The sequence below is a fragment of the Otolemur garnettii genome, unplaced genomic scaffold (genome assembly GCF_000181295.1).
Source record: "Otolemur garnettii isolate 467f Iridium unplaced genomic scaffold, OtoGar3 scaffold00051, whole genome shotgun sequence".
In the NCBI taxonomy this organism is placed as follows: domain Eukaryota; kingdom Metazoa; phylum Chordata; class Mammalia; order Primates; family Galagidae; genus Otolemur; species Otolemur garnettii.
In genome coordinates this window covers 2,735,837-2,745,630 of record NW_003852446.1, presented here as the reverse complement: position 1 = coordinate 2,745,630, position 9,794 = coordinate 2,735,837, and the positions used below count along the sequence as shown (strand labels likewise).

The following is a 9,794-nucleotide window of genomic DNA, read 5'->3' as shown; positions in this document are numbered from 1 at the left end:
AAAAAAAAAAAAAAAAAGATAAGGACTAGAAACAAAAACCTCATAAAGAACGAATAAAGATAAATACATTCAGAAAAGAAATCAGATGATTGCTGCAACAAAATATTGAGCAACAATAATAATAAAGCCAAAAAGTAACATTCACGTTGTCAGATAAGAGTATGTCTATTATAGAATGCTGTCTCTGAGGCTTAGTATAGAGTCATCCCTTTTTTCCAAGTCTCAAAAAATAGACAACTAATATTTATAATTAAAAATAGAAGATAATTTCCAAAAAATAGATCATGCAAAATCTAATAGACCAGGCATCCTCAAACTACGGTCCACGGGCCACATGCAGCCCACCTAGGACATTTATCCAGCCCACTGGGTATTTTTGCCGCAGCTGCCTGTCCTGCTTAGCAGCCGACTCGTCCCAGGGCTCGTGTCCGGCCCTCCAACGGTCTGAGGGACAGTGAACTGGCCCTCTGTTTAAAAAGTTTGAGGACCCCTGCAATAGACAATAGAAAAAGAAGAAATACTTCAAAATCATTCTACTTCATCTGGATAATTTTGACCAAAGTACATTACTTGAACATTAATTTTTAATTCAACTTGTTAATATGTTGTTTAGGATATTGCATCCTCACTTATAAGTGAAATGTGTTTGTAATTTCCCTTTATAATAATATATTTTTCCCAATTTTAATATCAGGTATATCCAGATGATGTAAATCTTTTCTTCCAGAATGTAACTGGTCCTTCTATTTTCTTAACGTTATTTTTTTGCAGTTTTTGGCTGGGGCTGGGTTTAAATCCACCACCTCCGGCATATGAGGCCAGCACCTTACTCCTTTGAGCCACAGGCACCACCCTTTTTAACATTATTTTTAAAAGAGCCTAAGTTTAAATTTTTATGAAGTCTAATTTGTCAAATTTTTATTTTATGCTTTGTACTTTTCATGTCCTTTTTAAGAATACTTTGCCTGCCCTCAAGAGTTTGTCTTTTTTTTTTTAGCATTTTTATTATTTTAATGCTAATATTTTGATTTATGATATGTTTCAAATTACTTTTATATACAGTACGAGAGAAGTGTTGAAGTTCACCTTTTTCTGGTATGTGGCTATCCAGTTGTTCTACTACCATTTGTTGAAAGACTGTCCTTTTCATCTTGAATTACCTAGGCATCTTCGTCAAAAATTAATTAACCACATATGCGGTAAACTACGAACTCTCTGTTTTGTCCCACTAATATATATTTTTATTCTGTGCCAATGCCATACTGTCTGGTTTAATGTTAGCTTTATAGTTAATTTTTTTTTATTGTTGGGGATTCACTGAGGGTACCCAGAAGCAGGTTACATTAATTGCTTTTGTTAGATAAGGACCCTCTTATATTTGTGTCCCACCCCCAAAAGTATAGTTAAGTTTTGTAACCAGATAGTGAGTCTTCCAACTTTGTTTTTCTCAAATTTGTGGTGTCTTTCTTAGTTTCTTTAATTTTCCATATGAATTTTCGAGTCAGCCTGTCAGTTTCTAGAACAATCATTATGGGACTTTCAACTTTGATTGCTTTGAATCTATAGCTTTTGAATCTAATTTTGGAAAAACTGACAAACAACAGTGAGTTTTCTGATCCATTAACATGGTATATCGGGACAGTAAAATAAAATTCGATCTCATTTAAAACTCTGTTACTTAGAATTTGTTGTTACATGCACCCAAGCCTAATGCTAACCAATAGTTGTATTCAAAACTCGCCATGAATGCAGCAGATATTATATTTAAAAAACAGAGATGCTCAAAAAAATAAGAAACATGTCAAAAGGACACAGAAGCCAACCTGAAAGCAATTCCAATTGCCAAAAGTCAAATAATTTGAGCAACAAACTAAATAACAATAGTGTTAGATTATAATCCAAAGATTACATATCCATGAATCCATACTGATATAAATGGCTGAATAAATAAATGGGGAAGATGACAAATACTCCTTACAGAAGAATTCCAATTAACAAATGCGGGAAGAATAAGGGAAACAGAAAATTCGCCCTGAGAACACCACAGCAATAATTGCTTCAGACAAGATTCACTGATGTGTATGCATATGTCAAAACTCATCAAATTGTAACTTTACATATGTTCAGTTTACTGCACACAAATTAGATCTGAAAGCCGAAAATGTATGGATTTTATGGCATTTTATTCCCCACCAAAATGTTCATTCAGTGCTTTACTCAAATAGAGAAGGGAGATTTTGTGTAGGCAGAAGAACTGTTCTCATTTCCATAGCTCAGGTATCAGAGCATATCCAAGGGAATCACAGTAGGCTCTGTTGGCAGTCTGCCCCTACGTCCTCACCCTTACCACTCAGGCCTGCCTTCCCCCTGCCAGCATCTGCATTTGCCAGAGGGCTTTCTCTGACTGCTGAGTCCCACTTTGCCTGCCCGTTTGTCAGACCAGAAATGCCAGGGAACTAATGCCCCCAGAGGAGCTGCCCTCCACCACTGACTGCTAGGAGTTGATTGGTGGATAAATGCCCCAGTTTCCTCACAACTTACATAGAGTGACTATAAAACACATGTTCTACACCAGGTGTCCTCAGACTACGGCCCGCGGGCCACATGCAGCCCGCCTAGGACATTTATCCGGCCTGCTGGGTGTTTTTACCACCGCTGCCTGTCCTGCTTAGCAGCCGACTCGTCCCGGAACCTGCAGTCCAGCCCTCCAATGGTCTGAGGGACAGTGAACTGGCCCCCTGTTTAAAAAGTTTGAGGAGCCCTGTCTATACTAAAAGAATGATGCTCTGCAGTTGCCCACAGAGCTAACTAGCTTGATGATGTACTCTTCACTGGCTGCCTTCCCATCCTTGTCTCATTCCTGATTGGTATTTCCTCCACTTCCGAATAGACTACTTGCACTTGAATCCTCGTCTCAGGGCTAGCTTCTGCAGAATCCTAGGGCAAATATATAGTGGGCACCTCTCATGAATAAATGAGCAGCTCTTAGAAAAATTGCTAAGGAATATACTTCCCTCAAATAGAAAAGCCACTGAGAATTTTTTTCTTTTATTTTTTTTAGAGACAGAGTCTCACTTTGTCACCCTCGGTAGAGTGCTGTGGCGTCACAGCTCACAGCAACCTCCAGCTTACTTAGGCTTAGGTGATTCTTTTGCTTCAGCCTCCCAAGGCCACTCAGAATTTTAAGAATATAAACACATGCCTTTTTTATCCTACAAATGTGCTTTCAAATTACCGTCTGTGACACTAGTACAGTTAAAAATAAATAATAGGGGCTCGGTGCCTGTAGCACAGTGGCTATAGCGCCAGCCACATACACTGAGGCTGGTGGGTTCGAACCCAGCTCAGGCCAGCTAAACAAAAATGACAGCTGCAACAGAAAATAGCCAGACATTGTGGCAGGTACCTGTAGTCCCAGCTACTTGGGAGGCTGAGGCAAGAGAATTGCTTAAGCCCAAGAGTTGGAGGTTGCTGTGAGCTGTGTTACCACTGCACTCAACCAAGGGTGACATAGTGAGACTCTATCTCAAAAATAAATAGACAGATTGATAGATAGATAGACAGATAATAGGCTTGGTGCCCATAGCACAGTGGTTCTGGCGCCAGCCACATACAGGGGCTGGCAGGTTTGAACCCGGCCTGGGCCGGCTAAAACAACAATGACGACTGCAACCAAAAAATAGCTGGATGTTGTGATGGGCGCCTGTAGTCCCAGCTACTTGGGAGGCTGAGGCAACAGAATCACTCAAGCCCAAGAGCTGGAGGTTGCTGTGAGCTGTGACAGCACAGCCCTGTACTGTGAGGGCAACATAGTGAGACTCTGTCTCAAAAAATAATAATATATACATACATACATACATAATAGTATATGCAACCGACTTAGAATTGATCTGCTTCCCACCATTTCTGGTAGGTAACTCAGGCAATCTCAGCCATGACTTGGCTTATTCTCAGCCTAATAGTATAGATTTTTGTCTATTGTCACTTTTCAGCAACTCTTCACCCCTGGGGGTTTTGTTTTCACTCCCCCTTATTTGTTTAAAATATCTGAGAAGAAAAGGAGAGAGCAAGCTCATTGCACAAAGCTACAGTTTCACAAGACAATTACTTGTCCTAAGGAGAGGGGGTGCTGAGCTCAAGACCTGAACACAATGAGCTGACAATGAACAATTTTTGTCACAAACTAATACGGCAATTAAAAGCCATAAGAAGTCTATCAGGAAAGGGGTGAGGGAGGGGAGAGGGGAGGATGGGTGAAGGGAGGTGATTGCGGGGATCACGCCTATGATTTTTCCTATAAAGGTACATGTGAATCTTTCTAAATTCGAATATAAATGTCTTAACACAACAATTATGAGAATGACATGATGGCTATGTTGGCCAATTGGATGAAAGTATTGTATATGGAACAACACACTGTAGCCCATGATAGAATTAATGTGCACAAATATGATCTAATAAATAAAAAAGAAGTCTAGATTTCAGTATGGAGTCAGTTAACTTCTTCTATTTTTTTCCAAAGTCTCAAAAAAAAAAAAAAAACCTCAGAGTCAAAGCATTCTATAATAGACATACTCTTATTTGACAATGTGAATGTTACTTTCTTTGCATTATTATTATTAATATATTGCTCAATAAAAAAAGAAGTCTAGGTTTTGAAAATGGAAATACAAGCAACATAGTTTATCACCTCAGTGAAGAGAGTGCTGGTAAGTGTGATAGACTGCAGAATGTACCCCAATTCTTTACCTTTCCCTATACCCACACCCCCTTTGCCACATAACTTTGCAGTGTCTTTCTGTGTCTCTGGGCTCAGCCACATGGCTTGCTTTAGGACAACAAGATGTAGGAGAACATAACACAAGTAGAGGCTCTTGCACTCTGCCATCACCATGAAAACACACTCAGGATGACCTGCTGGAAGAGAAGTTCGTGGAGCAGAACCAAGTCACCCCACTCATTTTAGCCAAGGCCATCACAGACCAGCAGACAGTCAGCCACTCACTGGATATGTGAAGGATTCTAGGCAAGACCACATTTACTGCCTGCCCCTGAGCCCAGCTTAAATCACCAAACCCACAAACACATGAGATAAATTTGTACTTAATAATTTAAGCAACTGAATAACGCAGCGATTCTTTACATAGCGTTTTGATGGAGATAGGTAAATAAACACAGCAAAGTTGGAGATTAAGGAGTATAATAAAGCCCCAAATTCGCATGAAAATAGATAAATTCAGCAATTCATCTGAACATCTATAAATATCAAGGTAAGTAAAGTATTCTAAAACACCAAGAACAGAATTGGAAGCCAGCAGCCCACTACCCACATCCGGTCTGGATATGTCCCTATGGAACGATGCAAACACAATTTCATGTCTTTTATTTTAAGTCAGAAAGACTGAGTCCATGTTAGAGAGCTTACCTCTATTCATTAAAACTTATTTCCCTACCACAAATTGGATGTAAAATCTAAAGCTAAGCCCCAAGTTCAGAAAAACTCAGTCAGGGTTCAATCAGAGAAACAGAACCACTAGGAATGACACGGAATAGGAATTTATGATAGGGATTTGGCCTTAAGCAATTATGAGAACTGGTTTTTAAAAAAACAGCCTCAGTTTGTCTATTTCTTCTGTGTCTGGTGCTAAGCCTGAAGTTAAGTAGACCAAGAAGTAGGCAAGAAGAGCACTGGCAACGCGAACCTGTTTGGAACAAGCTGGAACCTGTGTTTGCCTTTCTCTCCCTCCAACTTTGCAGCCTTAGGTGACCTGCAGGAGACATTGGCACTCTTGCCATAAAGCCATGCTCACACTTGGTCTGGGATTTGGAGGAGCTAAAGGAAGAGATCCTATAAGAACTGAACTGCAAGCCTGGCCACTGGTCCACCAAGAGAAAAAGCACACAAGCTGTAACAGGGCATGACCTCCGTTGACCTCCTGAGAGCAAACTGGCTACTTGCACCTTTCAGATCTCCTAAAAATTTCTCCCATGGCCAACCCTATCTAGTAAACAAGTAGGGAAGGGACTTCTGGGAAATGTAGCACTAGCTTAGTCAAGTTGACGCATTATAAATCTACCACACTGTGACACTTATTTGAGTAAGTGAAAACCTAGATGGAAATCAGGAAGCCGGCTATTGTATGTGAAGCTTTCAATTTCTGGATGAAAACTAGAAAAGGGAAAAGTGATCCAGTTCCTGTTGTGTCTCAGGAACCTTCTGACTGCCAGTGAGGCAAACTGGTTTAAATGTAGGGAGGGGTTGTCTCACCTAAGATATTCAAAGGTAGTATGGTTTCAGGTAAGGCTAATTCATGGCTTAACCACTCCATCTGGGATCTACCTTCCTTCCATCTTTTGCTCATCATCCTTAGCATGTTAGATTTCTCCTCAAGCTTGTCTCTTCCTGGTCACAAAGTGGCCAAAGCAGTTCCAACCATCACATCCCCACACAGTAAAATCCAAATGTGTCTATTTTTGAAGTCTGAGGAAACCTTTCCTAGAAGTCTCCCTAGCAGACCTCTCTTGTTATCTCATTGGCCAGAACTGGTCACATGTCCACTAGAATCCAATCACTGGCAAGAGGAATGGGAGAACAATAATTTAGCTTCCTAGGCTAGGCTCTCCACACAACTGTTTCTCTTATTTGGCATATTTGCTGCATGATATATGCTTCTAAGTGCAATGATTAGGTCAAAATGCATAAGTAGTACGTTTTAATTTTTTTAACATTAAGCTAAACTGGCCCAGTCGCTCCCATCACTTTTCCTCCCTGAATCTATAACTGGGGTATTAAAAGACTGACAGTGTATGAACACATGTCCATACACACACCTGTGCACCTAGAGAAATGGTTTTTATCTTGAGAATCAATCCGAAATTACAGTACTACAGATCCCTCAAAACAGTTCTCCCTCAACCCCCTCCACCCCACCTCCCAGGAAAACCACCCTGACGGAAGTAGAAACGCCGCAAAGTTACCTCCTAACCCTCCAGCGCAGGAGCTGAGAAGGCGGTAGAAATCCTCCGGGCTACTTGAGCTGTGGTGGTGAGGCTCCGTGTTGGCAGCGACATCTGCCACTCAGCAGGAGCCGAGGCAGGCTCTCGTTGGTATTCTCTAAGACGTTTTTGCACGAAGAGCGCAATCAATGTCTGCTGAAGTTTGGTGCCAGGTGTAGCAAATCTCAACTATGACGTACAGTTGCCCTGGACATCAACGATGATGCTATACAGCTGACAAGATGCTGCCAGGTGCATCGGGTTATTTAATTGAGACTATGGTTTCTCAACGTGGGTCTTCTCCTTAACCACACTCTATGACAGAAAGCCAAGGAGGAAAAAAAAAGAAAAGAAAGCCAAGGAGAGATTAGGGGTGCTTTTCAGAGCTGCAGTCTGGAAGTGGCTTCCAGGACTCTAGGCCAGGCCTTTTCACCCCGCATCTCTTGCTCCTTCTTTCTGTTCTTTGTGGTAGACATTTGGACCCAACTGCCAGTACTCAACCTTCAGAATCCTCCTCTAGAGGACTTAGGAGACTCCAGGGCCTCCCCTACCCCACCCCAGTACCATCCACAGTCCAGGCCGTCTGATGCTCCTGTCTCTGACCCCATTGTCATAGCATCTATCTGTAACTGTGCTAAGAATGGCTGCTTTATGACCAGGCCTGTGAACGGGAAGAAATAATAGCCCTGCAAGACTGATATAAACAAGGACAGAATCTCCTCCAGAAACCCACTAGAAGCACCCATTGTCCCTCTGTGGCCTTTGTTTATTTTCCAAAAGATGTCTTTCATAAAAACCATGAATGCTCAGAGAAATCAGAAAGGGCCTTTTATCCTTTCCCCAACCCCAGGAAAATTCCTGGTGGACCCCACAATGTCAGAAGTTGAGTAAGATCTTTGTACTTATTTCCTACTGCTGCTGTAACAAATTACTATAACCTTAGTGGTTTTTAAAAACACACACATTTATTGTCTTACAGTTTTTTTAATAGTAAAAAACCCTTTATTCAGTGTTTTAACTGTATACAAAAAACTGTGATAATAAGAAAGATAAATGCTGTAATATCTGTGTACAAAAAAAGGTGCAGAGGGAACAGCCCCGGGTAGCATCTCAACCTGCTAAGGATGACAGAGTCTGAGCTTCTGTCTGTGGCTTAGTTGAGTCTTGGTTTGCCCAAGAGCGGGTTAAGGGAAAGAGAGACTACTACGCAGGGGCAGATTCAACCAGGCTCTGCATCTGCCCACCAGCCACTGCCGCTACACCCCCAGGGCATCAGGCTGGTCTGGCCTCTGGCCCAGAACAAGAGAAAAAGAAAACAGGGCTAGGCACTTGGCTCTTTGTAACCCCAGCACTCTGGGTGGCCTGTCTCTATAAAAAGGAAAAAAAAAAAAACAAACGAACTAGCCTGCTGATAGTTCCAGCTTCTTCGAGACAGGAGGATTGATTGAGACCAGAAGTTCGAGACTGCAGTGAGCTATGATCACACCACTGCACTCCAGCCTTTGGCACAGAGCAAAACTCCGTCTAAAAAAAAGAAAGAGAGAAAGAAAAAGAAAACAGTTGTCGGGATGCTGGGAGACTAGCAATGAGAGGTTTGGGCCAGTTAACCCTGGGGACAAGCAGGACTGTGATAGAGTTCTGGGTGGTGGCCTCACTAGCAGTTTTAGGAGCAGGAGCATCTCCTTGGGAGCCCAGCCCGGCAATCAGAATTACCACAAGGGTCAGCGCCCGTGGCTCAGTGGGCAGAGTGGAAAAGCAGGAGGTCTCAGGGGACACAGTTGACAAGGCCCTGCAACTCCCACTCAGCCAACCCTCGCCCTGCCCACCTGCTGCCCCCTTCGTCAACTAAATTCACAGGGCTATAGTCTCTGGGAAGGGAGTGGTCAGGAGCCTGGGGCTTACAGCGGTTAGCAACAGCCTTCCTGGATGAGTGGTGTTGCAAGGCCAGGCTCCAGCAGGCTTCCTGCAACTGGCTCTCCAGCTCCCGAACCACCAGGCACATGTAGCCAAAACTTGCCCAGGACAGTGCCTTCACCCAAGCCTCCTGGGCCACTGGCCCATCTGCTAACAGCAGGTGTGGACGCACTCCAGGGACATCAAAGCAGACGGCGAAGGCAAACTCCTCAGGTGCTGGAGCTTCAGCCAGCTCCACCGTGCAGCCCTCCAGCACCACCAGGCTCAGCGAGGCCGGCCCTCGAGACTCTCAAGAACAGCAGATTGCCCTTGAGGACAAACCAGCATCTTCGGCCAGTGCCACTGGGGGTAGGTGGGGTCCCTAGCCCCCCCCCAAGTGCGCAGGAAGCCTGTGTGGTCCGCTGGGGAGTCACTCAGTGCATAGTGGGCTACACGTTTCTCATTCAGCTTCATGGCTCCCACAGGAATTGCCACGTCAGCTTGGCGCCCGTAGCACAGTGGTTACGGTGCCAGCCGCATGCACCAAAGCTGGCAGGTTTGAACCCAGCCCAGGCCCGTTAAACAACAATGACAACTGCACACACACACAAAAATGACCCGGGTATTGTGGCAGGCGCCTGTAGTCCCCCAGCTATCTGGGAGGCTGAGGCAAGACAATCGCTTAAGCCCAAGAGTATGAAGTTGCTGGGTGGTGCCTGTGGCTCAAGGAGTAGGGTCCAGCCCTATATACTGGAGGTGGCAGGTTCAAACTTGGCCCCAGCCAATTAAAAAAAAAACTGCAAAAAAAAAAAAAAAAGAGTTTGAGGTTACTGAGGGTGACATAGTGAGACTCTGTCTCAAAAAAAAAAATTGCCATGTCCCTAAGGCTCCCATGTCTTCATCTG

The 9,794-nt window shown here is 43.4% G+C and overlaps 1 pseudogene; it reads right to left on the bottom strand.

The window, feature by feature from the left end:
* Positions 1-8,761: 8,761 nt before the first annotated feature.
* Positions 8,762-9,363, bottom strand: LOC100949577 (annotated as a pseudogene).
* Between the last annotated feature and the right edge of the window lie 431 nt (positions 9,364-9,794).